This window comes from Sciurus carolinensis, chromosome 8, assembly GCF_902686445.1.
Source record: "Sciurus carolinensis chromosome 8, mSciCar1.2, whole genome shotgun sequence".
NCBI classification, from domain to species: Eukaryota; Metazoa; Chordata; class Mammalia; order Rodentia; family Sciuridae; genus Sciurus; species Sciurus carolinensis.
Genome location: NC_062220.1, coordinates 25,188,066 through 25,206,355, shown reverse-complemented (window position 1 = coordinate 25,206,355; position 18,290 = coordinate 25,188,066). Strand labels below are relative to the sequence as shown.

General features: G+C 43.1%; 1 non-coding gene across 1 annotated transcript; it reads left to right on the top strand.

Annotated features, from left to right (window-relative positions):
- The first annotated feature begins 11,326 nt into the window (after positions 1–11,326).
- Trnap-agg (transfer RNA proline (anticodon AGG)) lies at positions 11,327–11,398 on the top strand. Its single transcript has one exon. It is a non-coding gene; the product is annotated as a tRNA-Pro (tRNA).
- Positions 11,399–18,290: the final 6,892 nt, after the last annotated feature.

The window sequence follows — 18,290 nt, the reverse complement described above, 5'->3', positions numbered from 1 at the left end:
GGGATGAACCCCACCCCCTCTGATCCCTCTTATAGATTATCCTTCCACCATGGTCTGCCCCGCCCCCAGCCCCATCAAACCCCTCTTCTAAAGACACTTTTGGGCTCTGTGAATGATCCTAAGCCTCCCAAAGACAAAGTCTGGGATTAAGAGATCTCTAAGCCCCCACCTTAAACCTCCTTTTGTGATCCTAAAGCCAATTGTGTGTTCTTCAGAGGACAAAAGATTAGGGTCAAAGAACCTAATATGCTATGTTGGGTGCTGGGATGAGTCAATGCTGGCTCCCTAAGCCCTGGAAGGTGCTGACCCATATTCAGTGAAGATGCTTCCACCTGCCTGCCTTTGGGTGGAGCTAGAGAAGTCACTCCTCGTCTTTTGGCTTCTGGCACAGTTACATCCCTAAAGATTTCTGCACCTTATCTGCCCTTTTGTGGAAGGTACCCATCTAAATCACCCTCTCCAGAGAGGATGGGAACCAGGCCCAAACTAGAGGAAGGAGTGGGGAGTGGAGAGCACCCTGTAAACAACCGTCATGGAAGAACAGAGACAACTTGACAATGCTTAGAGGTCTAGGACATCCCTGAGCCAGGCTTCTTCCATTTCTTCATGCCGAACCTATCCAGTGTCTCCCACTCTCTAGCCAGGCTGAGGTTGGTCTTCTTTCTCACTGTCCTCACATCACATTCCTGCCAACTCCTGTCCTCAGCAGAACCCAAGTTGCCACACTCATCCTCTTTGTTATTTCAAATCCTGCCCAGCCCCCAACAGTCTATCTCATAAAGACTTCTGGGAAGCCCACCTGGGTGACCTCTCTAAGCTCCACCTGCATTTGAACTCAACACTGCACTTTATCTTTTATGACTGTGTTTTCTTCCACCCCAGTAGAATATAGACAGATAAGTTAAAAGGGACACTTCGAAGTGGAAGAATGATCTAGTAATGGTAGAGTCATTTATTAGATGAACCCCCTCCAATAAGGAGCAAATTATAAACTCTCGACAAAACATGAAAAACAACTATATTAAAGCTCTTAAACTATCACAAAACAGGCAGAAACAAAGGGACTCTACTCTTAAAGGGATCATCTACACTTAAATGGGGTTTTTCTTGGGGGCACTTCCCAGTTCCCATAGTATAGGACCACTAGAACTCTAGAAGAAAGTCCAGCCTTTCATGGCTTGAAGAGTCAGAGGACAGAGTTGGGGACTCTAGAGAAGCTGAAAACGAGATAGATTTCCTGGAGTGAGAAGGCCACAGAAGGGGAAGCCTTGGTATCTAAATCCTCCTCAAATCGAAAGCCAATTGCCAAACTATGGATGGAGGAATCTTCAAGGGGCCCAACAAGAGATGAACAGAGATTTTGACTACTACCCACTGCAACAAAGCAAATCTGAGTTAGAATCCCACCGACATGAGGACTGGGGACATGGCTCAGTAGTAGAACGTTTGCCTAGAATGCACTAGGTTCAATTCCTAGCACTGCAAAAAAAAAAAAAAAAAAAAAAGCTGTCAATGAAGAACTGGGTAAACTAAACACTTCAGGTTTTCCATTTAAAACTCCCAAAAACCTGTGCATGATGGCACCACATGCAATCCCATTTACTGAGAGCCTAAGGCAAGAGGATTAAAAGTTCAAGGCCAGCTTGGGCATATTAGTGAGACCCTATCTCAAAATAAAAAAAAATTAAAAAGGCTGGGGTGTAGCTCAGTGGTAAAATGCCCCTGAGTTTTAACCCCAGTAAAAAAATTAATTTAAAAATAAGTAAAACTCCCCAAAGCCATAAGACTAAAATCTATGTTCCAGAACTAAAGATTTGCCCTGAGTCTAAGGCAAAACCAAAGCTGACTTACACTAGCAAAGGATAACACTTGAAGCCTCAAGTTCTAGGTCATCAGTTAGTAATTCTACTGTCTATTAAATAGAAATTCAACATTCCTCATTGGAAGATAACAGAATCTAGTCTCTAAAGTGTACTATCTACAATGTCTAAGATACAATAAAAAATTCAAAGGCAAATGACAGGGGAAGAATAAAAAGCACCTATGGAAATGTGTGACCCATTGCCAAAAGAAAAAATAGTCAATAGAACCAGACCCATGGATGACTCAGAAGTTGGCACCAGCAGAAAGGAACTTAAACAGCTGTCATAAATATGCCAAAGGACTGAAAGGGGAAAAATGGTCATTGTGAGTTAACAATTCTCAACAGAAGAATAGGAAGAATGAAAAAGAACCAACTGGAAAGTGTGGAACTGAAAAGTTCAGTATATGCAATAGAAAATTCACTGAAAGAATTAACAGTAGATTAGACAGCAGAAGAAAGGATGGGTGAACTTGAAGATAGGACAATAACAAAAAGATACCTAGACAAGCTCGAAACACTTACACAAAAGCAATATACATGTAAATACCCCATGTGTCAAGGTTATAGAGAAATTTGAAAGAATTTGAGTGAATGACAATAAAAACAATAAATCAAAAATTGAGTCAGGTGTAATGGCACACGCCTATAATCCCAGCAACTTGGGAGGCTGAGACAGGAGGATTGTGAGTTCAAAGGCAACCTCAGCATTTTAGCAAGGCCTTAACTCAGTGAGACCCTGTCTCTAAATAAAATACAATAAAGTGTCAGGGATGTGGCTCAGTGGTTAAGTGCCTGGGTTCAATTCCCCATACCAAAATAAAAAAAAAAAAAAAAAAAAATGAGAGCCAGGTGTTTTGGGGCAGGTCTACAATCCCCCCAACTCAGGAAGCCAAGGCAAAGGATCATAAGTTTGAGCCCAGTCTCTATAACTTAGCAAGACCCTGTCTCAAAATAAAAAATAAAGATAGAAAGGGCTGTGGTGTAGCTCAGTGGTAAAGTGCCCCTGAGTTCAACCCCCTGTACTGGAAAAAAAAATTGAGGGATGCTGTTAAAACAGTGTTTAAAGAGAAATCTATACCTTTAAATATTCATATTAGGAAAGAAGAAATTTAAACTTTCACCTCAAGAAACTGGAAAAGAAAAGAGAATTAAACCCAAAAAAATGGCTGGATGTGTAGCTCAGTGGGAGAACATGTGCTTTGCATGTGGGAGGTCCTGGGTTTGATCTCCAGGACTGACTGAATGAATGAATGAATGAATGAACGAATGAACATACAAACAAGAAAAACAAACACCCAAAATAAATAGAAAGGAAATACTAAAGGTAAGAGCAGAAAGCAATGAAACTGAAAATGAATAAAGAATAGAGAAAAATCAGCAAAATCTGAAACAAAACTGAACATAGAGCTCTCTTCTGTCTCCAAGCAACTCTTCAACAAGAACTGGGCAAACAGGGGTTTTTCAGCCCCCTTATGACAGGAATTTACCTACCATCACCATTTAAAAGTTTTGTCAACTTTTGTGTGTGTGAATTGCTGGCAGTCAAACCCAGGTCCTCAGGCATGCTAGGCAAACAGCTCTACCACTGAGCTAGACCCCCAGATTCCTTTTTAAAACTTTTAATTGGCATGTCATAATAAAACATATTCATGGGTACAGAGCAATATTCCAACACATGTATACGATGTGCAATGATGAAATCAGGGATAATTAGGTAATCCGTCATCCTGACCATTTATCATATCTTTGTATTAGAAATATTCAAAATCCTCTCTTCTAGCTATTTTGAAATTACAATAAATCATTGTTCACTATAGTCGCCTTTCTGTACTGCACTCCCCACCATCTAATTATATTTTTATAACTTATCATTTTTCTTTTTAAAAAAAAATTTTGTAGTTGTAGATGGAAAGAATGCCTTTTTTTTTTTTTTTTTTTTTTAATGTGGTGATAAGGATTGAACCCAGTGCCTCACACATGCTAGGCAAGCAGCACTCTGCCACTGAGCAACAGCCCCAGCCCAATCAATGTTTTTCTATCCCTACCTGCTTCCTACCTTTTCTGACCTCTGATAATTAACATTCTACTCTTTACTTATATCAGATCAACTGTTCCACATATGAACAAGAACATGCAGTATTTGTCTTTGTGTGCCTGGTTTAGTTCACTCAATGTTCTTCAGGCTCATCCATATTGTCACAAATTACACGATTCCATTCTGTTTTACAGATGAGTAATATCCCACTGTATATGTATATCACGTTGTCTTTTTCCATTCATCCCTCAGTGGACTCCAGGATTGCTCCCCTATTTAGGCTATTGTGAATAGTGCTGCCATACACATGGTAGTGTAGTTATCTCTCTGACATAGTGAATTCATTTCTTTTGGAGATACACACACACACACACACACACACACACACACACATACACACATTCAATAATCCGATTGCTGGATCACTCACTATCACCATTTTGAAAATTCCTAGATACTAAAAAAGAGGCAAGTATGTTCCAAAACTAATCAGCATTTTGGACTTTGTAAGGAGCCTCAGATATTTGCCAATGAGGAAACTGAACTCCATGGAGGTGTTTATGGTCACCTAGTAAATTTATATGGCACCCCTGGTCTCCTTGTTATTTCTAACCCACACCGTCAAAAGGTCAAGGTCCATGTCAAATTTCTGTCCCATCGATTGGTATGTTCTCTCCTCTTTCAGGCTTCCAAAAGGACAGCATGGTTTAGGAAGGCAATGCCACCCAGCGTTGGGGTTTGGGATAGGACCAAAAGAGACCAGACCAGCTGCAGGAAGAGAAGTTAAAGTGGGATGCTGGTTTGGGTAATAAACTCCTTGAGGCTGGCATCTGTGTCTTATTCATTCTATCCAAGCTCAGGCACAGTGCCTGGGGCATATAGTAGGTACTTAATATTTGTGTTGAATATGTGAGTGAATCTTTGAACATCATTCTCCAGCCCATGCTCTGATTCTTCAGGACAGGAGACAGAATACCACAGTAAGGAATCATGGGGGCTCCAAAGTCATACTACCCAGACTACTCCAGACTACTCCATACTACCCAGTCATACTCCATCACTTATTAGCCATGTGACTTTGGGACCTGGTCTCCCTGTGCCTATGCTTCATCTGCAAATTGCAACTTAAAATAGTGCTACATCACAAGTTTGTTGGAAGGATTGTATGAGAAATTCCCTATGAAGCCATTATGCCAGGGCCTAGCTACATATTATATGCAAAATGTATATTTCTTGCTAGAAGTTGGACCCTCCCTCCCTCCTGAGACCTCTGGGTCTGTCTCTGGACAGCTCCAACAGATAGAAAAGTCTTCTTGGTACTGCTACCAAACCTCCCTTCCCAGCACTCTTCCCCACTAACTCCTTCCCTGGACCCTCCTCAGTTCACCTCATCCCTTTTCCCCATCACTAACCACTCTCCAGAGACTGTATTGTCTACATGAACTTCCTTATCTTCAGGCTAAGCATGAGAAGGACCCAGGCCCAAAAGTCCTTTGCCTCTGTAGGGCCATCTAGGAGTTATCTTGCAGAGGACCTGGAATGCACCAGGGACAAGATGCTTTCCCTTTTGTCATGGCTGTTATCAGAGCCATATGCACTGGACTCTTTGGCAGCTGTGCGCATCATGGACTCCCAGTAAACTTGCAGTCAATCAAAGCAATTCTTTCCACACATGGGGTCACATAAGTGTGCCAATAGATTGGGCCTATGTTCACTCCAAATCTCATCTTGTTGGATGTGTCGTTCATTATTCCATCTTAGTCAATCCCCTGTGAAGTTTCAACAGTGTATTGGCTTCATGTCTCAACTCTAGTCACCTGCTAAGTACTCAGCACACAAATCCTCCCAAGAAGGAGGAAAGCTCCCTAGAAGGAAAGCTCTGAGTGTGGGCCATGGGGTCGGTAGTTAGAGGAGGAAGTCCTGGGGCTCCGCCTCTCTAAGGTCCTATACATCTCCACAGCCTGTTCACCCTGGCCTCTGGTTGTTCTCCCAACCTGGTCTCTGTCATGGTCCCGTAGCAAACAGTCAGGCTCTGCTCTCCCCTTTTCATCCTAGCCCAGGTGGGGACAAAAATGAAACCCTTACCTTGCCTTGCTCAGCCGCAGCCACAGGTATTTATCAAGAGGTACTTTACTGGAAAGCAAGGGAAGCTGGGCCACTGATTTAGACCTTCTTCCCACCCGTCTCTTACTCCTTTTGGCCTCACTGCTTCTGGGTCAGGGAACAGGGTTAAAGCTCTAAGGTTGGTTGACCACGAGGGTTTATTGGCTCAACCCAGGTTGAAGATAGAAATGATCTTTCCCCCTAAGAACATATTAATGCAGAAGAAAACAATTTGCATAAGGAGACTCCTCTTCCCTTCCCCTGCCAAGCCCCTTTGCTAGGAGAAAGGGCATAGACAGAGTCAGAGTCAGCACCGTGGCGTTCCACTGAAGACCTTATGCCTGGTTCACAACTTTGGGTGCCATTCTTCAGTCATTCCTTCATCTTCCTGCTATTTTCAAGTTGATATTCTTTCTTTGGTCAACAAAGATGTCACATATTTCCCAGAAATCTAGATACTTTCTGCCTTAGGGTCCTGCTTGACAAACCATCTTATTGACCCTATCAAAATTCTTAAAAGGGAAATGAGTGGGGTTTGGCGTGACTTTCTCATAGTGATTCCAGCCAGTTTCCTACCATTTCTACCATTTTCTTTTTTCCACACTTACAGTATAAGTATAGTGGCCACTAGGCCCGCTGGTCTCTGTGTGGGTTGGCTATCAAGGGCTTTGAACATACTGATCACCCAGTCTGGATGAGACCTGCAGCATTGACCAGCCTCCAGCCTTCCTCCAGTGTCACAGTCTTCTCTACTACCTATGAGGGTTAATAAAAGCAAAGCCAGCGAGGCACAGAGATGCATGCCTGTAATCCCCACAGCTCAGGAAGCTGAGATAGAAGGATCGCAAATTTGAGGTCAGCCTCAGTGATTTAGTGAGACTCTGTCTTAAAATAAAATAATAAAAAGGGCTGTGGATGTGGCTCAGTGGTGAAACACCCCTGGGTTAAATTCCCAGTATGAAAAAAAAAAAAAGTAAAGCCAAAGCCATATCCTAGACTGACTGAGTTCCCCTGACCACTAAGCTAGAAGAATGGGATGGAGACTAGTCAGTTATTTCTGAAAGACTGACATTCCGATGCATATGCACAACACAACCCCACACAAATGCTTGCCTAGATAGGATCCTGTGGAGATTACTGAAGAGATCCAACCAAGGATCCAGAAATTGCAAGGCTGCTTCAAGTCCACCAGAATGCCTGGGCAGGACCTGAAGACCAGGGTCAGAGGTCACTTTAAGGCACCTATACCTAGGCAGGGCACCTGGAGTGTGAGTTAGCCTAACCTGATGGGAGCAAATCAGTCTCAGTTCTTTGCAGGATGCTGACAAGGCATCCACCTCTGCAACTGAGAGTCTAACTGTCATAGGTACCAGACACGGGCGGACCTTCTACTCCCACTGTACAGGCTAAAGGGCCATATCTTTGGCCTCTCCTGCCCTATCCTGACTGACCTTCCCAGACTGTCCCTTCCTACTCTAGCCCATCCAGCACCAGAGGGAGGACAATTGGCCCAAACTGGGGACAACCCAGCCTCAGGTAAGCTGGGACAGATGCCCCCCACCCCTGAGGAACTTGGGCCAAAAAGAGCATCACTCAAACATGAGGTCTTACTGGCACTAAGCCAGGAACCAAAACTTTCCTGAGGTCTTGAAGCCATGGAATAGGAGGAGAGGAGATACTAAGGAGCAGGGCACAAGGCGAAGCGGTGGGTAATGGCATAAAAACTGGAAACATTCAAGTGCATGTAACATACCCTGTGCCCTTTCCAGGCCAAAGTTACTTTATTAGTTTAGGAACAAGATAACACACGGAGAAGGCGTTAAGGCTTTATGGAGGGTCATGTGATGTATATTCTGACCAAGGTTTCTCATCCTCAGCACTATTGACATATTGCACCAGATAATCCCTTGTTGTGGGGGCAGTCCTGTGCTTCAGAGGATGTTTAACAGCATCCCTGGCATCTACCCAAACCACCACTACCCACCTATTCATTTTAACCAAAAATCTCCCTCGATATACAATCCCTCCTCCCCACTGTACCCCTGCCCTGCTCTGATTTAGATTTAGACTTCTAACTGCCCAGAACTGAATGGAAAGTAGTCAAGACACAATTTGTTTTTCCAGTCATCCTAATTGCCCAGATAAAAGGGAAAGTAGATATTTTCTGAAGAGCTTCAGGAGTTTTTCCCCCGGCATTATCATTGGGAATGTGTTTGTTTGTTCCTTCTCCTTATGCAAACATAGAGTAAAGGAGTCTTGCAGCAAGTATGTGACATAAGAAACCATGAATCAAATGAAAGAGAGAGAAACGACATTGAAGAGTTAAAGAGTCAGGAATGAAATTGAAATACAATCGCCCTGTGAACTTGCTAGTGAGTAAGGCCACATACTCAGCTCCATGCTTTCTAGAAGTTACTCATTTACATAAAGCAAAGTGCCCAGAGAGTCAATGCAAACCAACTGTTCTTGGGATTATGACTGACAAGAATGCCTCTCTGGGGACTTCACAAAGGAGACATTGGTGGGATATAGTAAACAATGTCCTCGACAGCATCCCAGAGTAGACAGGACAACCAGATTCACAGGATTCGGTCTATTACTGACCCCTCAATGTGGTCTCAACACAGCACAAAGCACAGTTCAGAACTGTGCATGAGCCAGAACCATTAAGATGAGGCAAAGTCCCAGGCTCTGCTCTGTTCCTTTGATCCAGAGGGAATTTTGACAGTCTGGAAGCTTAGAATGCACTTCTTCCTCTCCTACTTACTGCTTCTCTCAGTATTTTATGATTTTAATTTGTATTTTGAGTGGACTATAGATGGATGATAGATTGATTGAGAGCTCAAAATTCAAAGAGCACAAAAGAATATGCAGTAAAAAAGGTTTCTTTCTCCCATCCAGCCTCCAGCTACTTGGTAACCCTTTTCTTAGGCAACAGCATTAGCCTTCTGCTGATTTTGATGCAGAGGAGGTAAGAGTGAACTTGAGAAGATGTGCTGTCTCTTGGATCCTGACCCATAAGTTTTTCCCAACAAGTGATGAGATAAAGGAAGGGTGGACAGGTTCTTATGAAAATGAGGAATCACTTAAATTTGTCCTGCAAAAAAAGCCATCCTCATGCCTGGCAAGAGAGTAAGGAAGCTTTGGAGGTAGAGCCACAAATCTGCCTAAAAAATTCCATCTGTGGCTACTTCAATGCAGAGACAAGCAATGGAGGTCCTAAGTCCTACTTCTAGGAGCAAGGGCACAGTAATATTAGAAATAAATTGAAGGCTGGGGACATAGCTCAGTTGGTAGAGTGCTTGCCTCACAAGCACAAGGCCCTGGGTTCAAATCCCCAGCACCGCAAAAAAAAAAAAAAAAAAAAAGAAAGAAAGAAAGAAATTGAAGGTGGATGCTGATGGATTTCTACCAGAGCATTGCTCTTCCCGCATCCTGACCTCACCATGCAGGAGGCTTTTGCGAGGGTGCAGGGTGTTTCACGGCTGTTGTAACAGCAGAGAAGGGATTATTGGTATTTAGTGGATGGAATGCTGCTTGGGATAAGCAACATAAAGAAGAACAATCCTGTCCCCAATTCAACAGCACCACCATCCCCTACCCCCAAGAGAAGCACTAGCAGCAACACAACCCTGGACTCAGCTCTGAAACATTTTCAACAAGTTCCCCCCAGGAACCCTAGCTTTGAGCAACATCACTCCGTGGCATACCTGCCAAAAGGAACAATTTAGGGGGCTGGGGAGATAGCTCAGTCGGTAGCAAGCACAAGGCCATGGGTTCGATCCCCAGCACCAAAATAAATAAATAAATAAATAAATGGAACAATTTAGGGACTGTGTGCTAAGGTCATGGGATGACATATCAAGTGTGCTTTTATGTTTAAGCCAGTTTAAAGTTCAGAAACAGCTATCCAAAGAAGTCTCCTTAGTTTGAGAATAGATGAGCTGTTGTGTCTTGCTCAGACCATGAGTAGTGAGAAGAGCCACTGTCTGCTTCAGACACTCCTGTGTGGAAATAATAAAACTTTACGGCCTGGAGACAAAGGAACCCTGGCGGATCCATTCTCTGAAGTAGGACTTTCCTCCCACTTACCAAAGAGAGGGATAGGTTCACAAGGAAGCCTGCTCAACAGGAGAGAGGGCTGGAGGGTCTCTCCAAGTTTATGGTCTCCAAGTTTATGGCCCAGTGGTGAGGGGTCGCCTGAGTGTCTGTGGCCACTAGTGATTTTTTCATGCCCACTCATGTAACTCTTTCCCACACATTCATTCACTTCATAGATATTTGGGAATGATCACAGCTATCGTGTTGAGGGTTAAATGAGACTGACCTGGTTAAGAGTTTCACAGGCCAGGCACACAGGATCAGCACCGTTAGAATTGCCAAGGGTCAGACACTGGATTAGACCCAAGACACACTAAGGCAGCTCTCTTCCCTGATGGAGCTCACAACTCACAGAGTGAATAAGCTGAATTTAGGAAAGTTTAAGCATTCAGATAAATTCAGATTCTAAGCTAAATCTAGGCAAGCTTCTCTGTCTTATTGTGAGGGTAATCATCATTCTCACCAGTTTGTTACAGGGTTCAAAAAGATGTGTAAATCACAACATAAGCTACCTGGCCTTTGGAAGGCATTAAATGTACTGTCCCCGTACCCGATATTGCTATTGTACCCATTTCCATTGTACAGCACTTTATAGTTTGCAGAGTGTTTTCACATAATACTCTCTCCTGATCCTTCCCATCATTTTGTAAGATAGACAGGTGTTGACTTGCCCAGCAGACAGATGCAGAAATGAGAGTAATTTAGCAATTGTCACCCAGTTGGCGGGGGTGGGAATGGGGGGGGGGAGCTGGGACAGTCTTCTGGGTCCTCACCTAAGAGTCTACGAAGTGTGGAGATTTTTTCTGGTAGTCTAATCATGAGATAAAAAAGAAGGATGGTTCTTAATTTGTTGTGAAAGCTCCCAGACAGGCTCACTCAGCCCTGGGGTGGTCCAGGACAGTGGTAGTTACCCTGGCCCAGCTGCTTCCAGGCCTTTCTTCCAGCAATCCTTCATGGAAGAACAGATATGCCTGGAGCCCCAGGCAGAGGCGTGTGTGTGTGTGTGTGTGTGTGTATGTGTGTGTGTGTGTGTGTGTGGTTTCCGTGGGCTAGGGAGGAGCAGAAGAGAACTGAGGAGCAGAGCCTGCTGGAGTGCTGCCGGCCTGGGCTGGGAGCCAGTTTGAAAGGAGGAAAGAGGCCACTCCTAGTCGCAAACCATCACGGCTGCTATAATGATGATGATGTGGCAGGGAAGACACATCTGGTCAGATGCAACTACCAGTGGCTCGTTGGTCTAGGGGTATGATTCTCGCTTAGGGTGCGAGAGGTCCCGGGTTCAAATCCCGGACGAGCCCCATTTATTCTTTTCTATTTCCCCTTGGCCTAGTGATGTGTGGTTAAAGGATCCTGAAGACAAACCACCAGTCAGTCTCCCTGTTAGCATGATGTGCATGGACCCCTCTTATTTCCACAGAGGTTAAACTGGACAAGAGAGAGCTGGCACGGCGTCTGCCTAAGCCTAGGAACATTACAGTCAAAGGGCTGCATTTTATTAGACAGGACAGCCTCTCAGAGGACCTGGGATGAAGAGCTTGTGATGGGAACAAGGAGGGGACTGGAACTGAGCTGGATCAAGGTCAAGAACAGGCTATCTCTCCATGTAAAATCCAAACTGTGAAACACACAGGACTTATGGTCCAAAAGCTAGGATTAAAGTTTACAATTCTGAGACTCAGCTTTCCCCTCATTAAAATGGGAACAATAATACTTATTTTTCAGAGTCATTGGGAGGATTAAATCAGAAACTGCAATGTGTCTTAGTGACAAAGGGATTGTCAGGAATAACACTAAGGACAAAGAGAATCTACAGGGGAATTCTGGCACCATGACAGACTGGACGAATGTATCTATCCCTTCATCAAGCACCCCTGAAAACAGACACAGAAATGTTGGATAAAACAAAATTGAAAAATTAAAATGTAGACAAATTTTACCATTTTAGAAAAAGAAAATTACCACATATCATAATTAAAGAAGAAATGCACAGCCAAAGAAAAAATTGGAAGAGGATGTCACAATGGCCTTCTCTAGGAGTCAGACACAATTAAATGCCCAGGGATGTGGAGCTCTGTTTTAATACTTCCAGTTACAGGATGTATGGTCTCATCTCACCAGAGACAAGAAGCTGGAGTTGAATTCCCTGCATAAAACTTAAAACATCAAAGATACACCTTATCTGTATAAAAAGGACTAAAAATGACATCTACCAGTTAAAGGAAACAGAGAAAAGGGGTAGAAATATAAGTCGACTCTGAGAAATGAAAGTCCCAAACCTCACCAAGTGCTTGTATTATATCTGAACTTACTGTATAAATTAGGTACAGTAAGAGATCATTAATAATAATAAAATAGAACAACTATAACAATTTACTATAATAAATGTTACGTGAATGTGGCATTCTTAAAATATCCAATTGTACTGTACTCACTGTTCTTGTGATTATGTGAGATGATACAATGCCTAGGTGATAAGATGAAGTGAGTTGGTTGATGTAGGCATAGTGATGTAGCATTTGGCTACTATGTAAGGACTATTTGAACACAGCACTGTGATAATGCAAAAGCCAATCTGATAAGTAAGACAGCTACTAAGTGACTAGTGGACAGATAGCCCATCTTGAGCCAATCAGAGCTGGATGGTGCAAAACATGCTGCTCCGAGTGGCATGCAATTTAAAACTTATAAATTGCATATTACTGGAATTTTCCATTTAATATTACCAAACCACAGCTAACCGTGGGTAAGAGAAACTATGGAAAACAAAATTGTGGATAAGGAGGGACTACTGAAAATTAAACTTCATCATAGGTATAGGAAAAAATCCATGGTTTATATAGGGTTTGGTACTATCCATGGTTTCAGGCATCCCTTGGGAGTCCTGGAACATGGATAAGGGGAAACTAGAGTATATTATTTACATGATTCAGGACCCAGGCAAATAAATTAAATATAAACCTGGTTTAGACCCTTTGAAATCCTTAGGAATACTACAAAGAAACAAGGAAAGTTCTCTAAGAATGTTTTCATAAGACGGGGCATATGGGACTCTCTCCAAAATAAAACACCCCTGGGACAGGAGAACCAACTGAAGGAGCGCTTACAATAAAATATCACAAACTTATAGGGTCCTCAAGTTTCCCCCACTTTTTCCTCTGTCCTCACCAAAAAATACAGAATGTACTGAGCACTGTGGCCAGCCCGTCAGTTGCATGCTACCCCTGTAGGCTTGAACCAAGCTGAGGCCTTGAACATTTCCAGGCACTGATAAAGGTGTTTAGGTTTTTGCTCAAAACACTGAAAGATCAACCCAAGCTGCTGCACACATAGAATCTAGCCTCATCCCCAACCAAATCCCCTAAAACTTCATATAAATTTTGCACACTCTGACCCCCTCATTGTGGAAATACCTAGGTAGCATAACCTTTATCTTGCTGTCTGCCTTGAGGATACTCAGCAGCCTACTTTATATATATGTTCCTCTAATAAATGCTTTGAATTGACTACCATGGCATTTAGAACTTCTTTCTTTGGAGTTCTAACCAGTCCCATCTTGGGATGGTTCGGGGCACACTTTTGTAGGAACCCCCCTGATGCCACCTTTGAGGTGATTTCACCCCCATGTTTGGCCTAGATGAAAAAACTAGACAAATAAGCAATCTATCATAAGGGAGAGTTGAGGGCTGGGGATGTAGCTCAGTTGGTAGAGTGCTTATCTCACAAGCATAAGGCCCTGGGTTCAATCCCCAGCACCACACACACACACACACACACACACACACACACAAAATGAAAACATAAGGGATAGTTGACAGACACAACACACAAAAGAGCACTCCAAGAAGTGTACATAATACAACTTGGAAAACACTATGTAATAAGTACACTTAAAAGTATTAAATATTAAGGCAAGCAGGATGTGGTGGTGCATGCCTGTAATCCCAGCTACTTGGGAGACTAAGCAGGAGGATCACAAGTTTGTAGTCAGCCTGGGCAACTTAGTCGAGACCCTGTCTCAAAATTGAAAAAAAAAAAAAAAGTTTTTTTTTTTAAAAAAGATTGGTGCTGTGGTTGTAGCTCAGTGGTAGAGCATTTGCCTAGTACGTGTGAGGTACTGGGTTCAATTCTCGGCACCACATAAAAATAAATAAATAAGATTAATAGTAAGAAAATAAAGTAGTGAAAATAGGACATAATGAAACAAAATCCAGATTTCTGAAAAAAAAAATGAATAAAACATTAAGAAGTGAAAGACATAGCCATTAAAATTAAAGACTCCATGATGTATTACAGAGTAGGTTAGACTCAGATGAAAGGAGAATTACTGAATTGACAGAACAGATAAAGTCATTTAAAATCATTTAAAAATATGAAAAAATAGGAAAGTAATGAAAGAAAATATGGAAGAATAATTAAAAGACATGGAAAGAATGAGACAGATTAATACACATATAAAATAGGAATTCCTGCAAGAGATGAGAGAATGGGAGAAATATTCCAATAAATAATGCTGAGAATTTTCATAATGGAAGAAAGACGTTAAGTTCTCAGGTTGAAGAGTCCTGACTCAAACACACAGTGGTAACTCTGCAAAATACTAGACAGACAATGAAAAATATTAAAAGCAATCAGAAAGGAAGAAATGGCTGTTTCTCTGCAAAAATAACATTGTATTAGCAACTGACTTCTTTTAGCAACAAAAGATTATAGATAAAATTATACAAAAGATTTATAGGACAAAATCTTACTTCTACTTATTAGTAGCAAAAAATTATAGGACAAAATATCTTCAATAGGTCAAGAGAAACAGTCATCCAGAATTCTATGCCCACTAAATTTCCATCTGAAGGGTGTGAAATAATGACATTTTAAGATAAAGACTGAGAATTCTTACCAAAGCCTTTCACTGAAATGTCACAATTGAATATACTTTATAAGAAGGAAACTGAAATTAGAAGGAAAGAGTGAAACGCAAGAAGAAATGGCGAACAGAAGTGAGAGAAAGAATAGAATGGAAGAAGAAATGAACAGAAAATTTTATTAATATGTTAGTAAATCTAAACAAGCATGGAGGTGTTAGTGGTGGTGAGACTTAGGGGGGTTAGAAATAAGGTAAAACTAAAACAATAGATTGAAATATGAGATTGTGGGGAAAGAAAAATCAGAGTTAACAGATCCTAAGTTTCTTCTATTATTCACAAAAAGTATGACATTGACTCACTGTAGACTTTAGTAAGAATTTTTAGAAAATATATAAAGAGGTAATCAGTAAAAGAGTAGAAATAGAATGTGTAATCTCCAAATCAGTGGGTGCCAGGGGATAAATAAGTAAAATAAATAAAGCCACTGTTACTGGTGTTTAAATTGCTTCTTTAATGTTTAAATTGCTACTTTATAGAACAATTTGGCAACAACTAGTACAGTTTAAGATGCACCTACTCTGTGACCCAGAAATTCCACTTCTAGTTATCTGCCCTGGGGAAATGCTCACACAAGAAGGCATGCTCAGAACTGTCCACCGAAGCATTGTTTTTAATATGCACAAATGAAAATAGCCTAAATGCCCATTAGCATAAGCATAGGTAAATAAATTGTGGTCTATTCAGCAATGAAATAGTTTTCATGAACTAGAGCTATATGAAACAACATGGATAAATAAAAAAGTTGAGAAAAATATCTGCAGAAAGTGTACAATATAACACCCATTCAGGTGGATTTCAAAAACACAAAACAAAATTTTAGATTGTTTGAAGATGTATACATCCCAAGTAAAACTATAAAATCTTAAATAGGGGGCAATGTGGGAAAACAGAAATGGTTGTTATGTCTATGTACATGGATAATTGCTATGTTATTCTCTTTCTGTGTTTTTATGCATGTTTCAAATATTCTTTTTTTTTTTTTTTTTTCTTTTTAATGAAAGGATCTAAGCATTTAGAAATAAGGGTAAGAGAGATAAATGACTACATCAGTCCTCAGAGAGGATGATCTCCTGGGATGGGATTAGGAGGGAGGCTGAGTCCAGCATTCAGAGATTATGAGGATTAATTCAGATCATCCCCCTAAGCCGATCACCTGGCTGACATGCCCACCACTCCTGCCCTTCTGAGATGCATCCCTGGACCACAGCCCATCTTCCCTGCTTACTTCCAAGTTCTTTTCTCCTGTCTCTTAATTTCACCTTCATCCTCAACCCAGCACTGGTCTGAACAGGGTTTGACCACTTGGCTCCTGAGAATAGATAGTTCCAGGTCTCCCTTCATGTTCCCAAATCAAGGGTGAATGGTGACCCACACTCCTGCAGCCAAGGAGAGATTAGTCCTAATACTCAAGATCAGAGCTCCCTAAGAGAGCTTGGAACCCTGGATGTCACAATTGTCAATTTCTTCCCTATGCCTCCTTCCATCTGCCCAGAGGTCAGCAGTCAAGGCCGATACTAAGCTGACCTTGCTGGTTGAGGCAGTACCAGAAGCTGGGGTGGAATGAATAGCCATTGTGCTTCCAGAATTCGTTTCTGTCAGTCCCCAGAGCTTGGAGTTGAGTCCCCCAGGCCAGCCCTTTTCCATCGTCCCTGACAATTGCTCTGCTCCTAGGGTCTAGGCAGGCCCTCTACAGGGGTCTGGGTGGGCTTCTTCAACAGCCTTTACCCACAGATGAATCTCCTTGGCTATGGGATCTGAAGAAGGATGTTGTCCTTTGGGGAGTAAATGACACGTCCTTTGTTCATCTTTCAGAGCACCAGTTTTCGGGAGAGAAAGAGGAGAAATGGGTAGAGAAAGGAGGAGGGAGAGTGAGATGAGTCTTTGGACATTGTTGCTAATAGGAAACATTTAACTTTGCAAGTATGAAATCTTGTGTTAAATAAAACACAGCATTAACTGAGTAGTTTGGAGATTTATGTTTATCCATTTCTTCTGTAAACCACGTACTTTGTTAGATGCTGGAGATACAAGGATGACTAAGATACTTCAAAAACTTTAACGAATTTGGCTCGCAGAGACCCAGAGTGACTAGTGCCACCCAGAGGGACAGAAGACAGGTAGGAGCATCTAATGGGGAGGAGATGGAGCAACAGGGAAGGCAGCCTAGAGATGACTCCCAACGGAGGAATGAAGGATAAGTAGACAAGTGCTTCTTTCCTGTGGAACATGGAGAGCTTGTGAGCCTGGGAGCCTGTGGGATTAAAGCTACACTACATGTACCCAGATCTTGGGAGTGGTTATGCAAGAGAAGGGATTCGTGTGGGTCCCTGTCTTAGGAATCTCCCACCAATTTTCTCAATGTGCTGGGAAGCCCTGGTTCCCAAGTATAACCACTTCTATCCTGAGCAACAGGGAAGGCTGCCTACAGGTGATACCCAACTGAGGGTTGAAGAATAAACAGGGGATGTGCAAAGAAAGCACTTTCCTGTGTAACTCGGAGAGCAAGATGCAGTAAGGGTAGTCGTTTCTTGAATGAGTGAACTGTTGAATAAATGAAATAAGCCCCCACATCTACCTGCTATGCGAGTGAACCTTGGCAGTGCCCACTCCGAGCAGATCACAGCGGAGGCGTGGTTTGAAACCCACCGGGTTGGTAGGCCAGTGGAGAGAGGAGGCCTTCGGACACCAGGCACAGAGGCTGTTTGGGGCCTCCCCTTCTAAACCGGTGGCTGGCTCTGACTTGGTGGGGGTGCGGAGAAAGCAGAGACTTCAGGGCCCAACTATCTCGGGCTCTTTCCTCTTCCAGCCCTGTCACTGCTCTGCGACGCAAGGGGCACCCTGCGGGATTGGGGTCGCGGTTGGCTGCGGAGGTGGGGGCTTCGGCTCGGCATGGAGGGGAAGGGGACCCTCTGCGCGTTTGGAGGAAACAGTCTATCCATGCCTTTTCTGACCCGGTCACCTGACAGGACCAAGCCCGGACATGTGGTAGGTACAGAAGGGTCCCTATGCGAGCTGACTCGGTGCGGGACCCGCCGCCAGAGCCAGTGGATGCTGTCGCTCCCTCTTGGGGCAGCCTTAAGCCTAGACTAGCTCACGTTGACAGTCTGGACCCGGCCGCTCCCTGCGCTCTTTCAGGCGAGAGTGGGGCGCACGGGGGCACGCGCTCGTCCTCCCGCGCCCTCCGCCGTGGGGTCGTGAGCTGGGGACAGGGAGGGCTTCCGGGCGGCGGGGGCGGGGGCCCGCGTCAGGTGGCCGGGCCTGGCCCCGC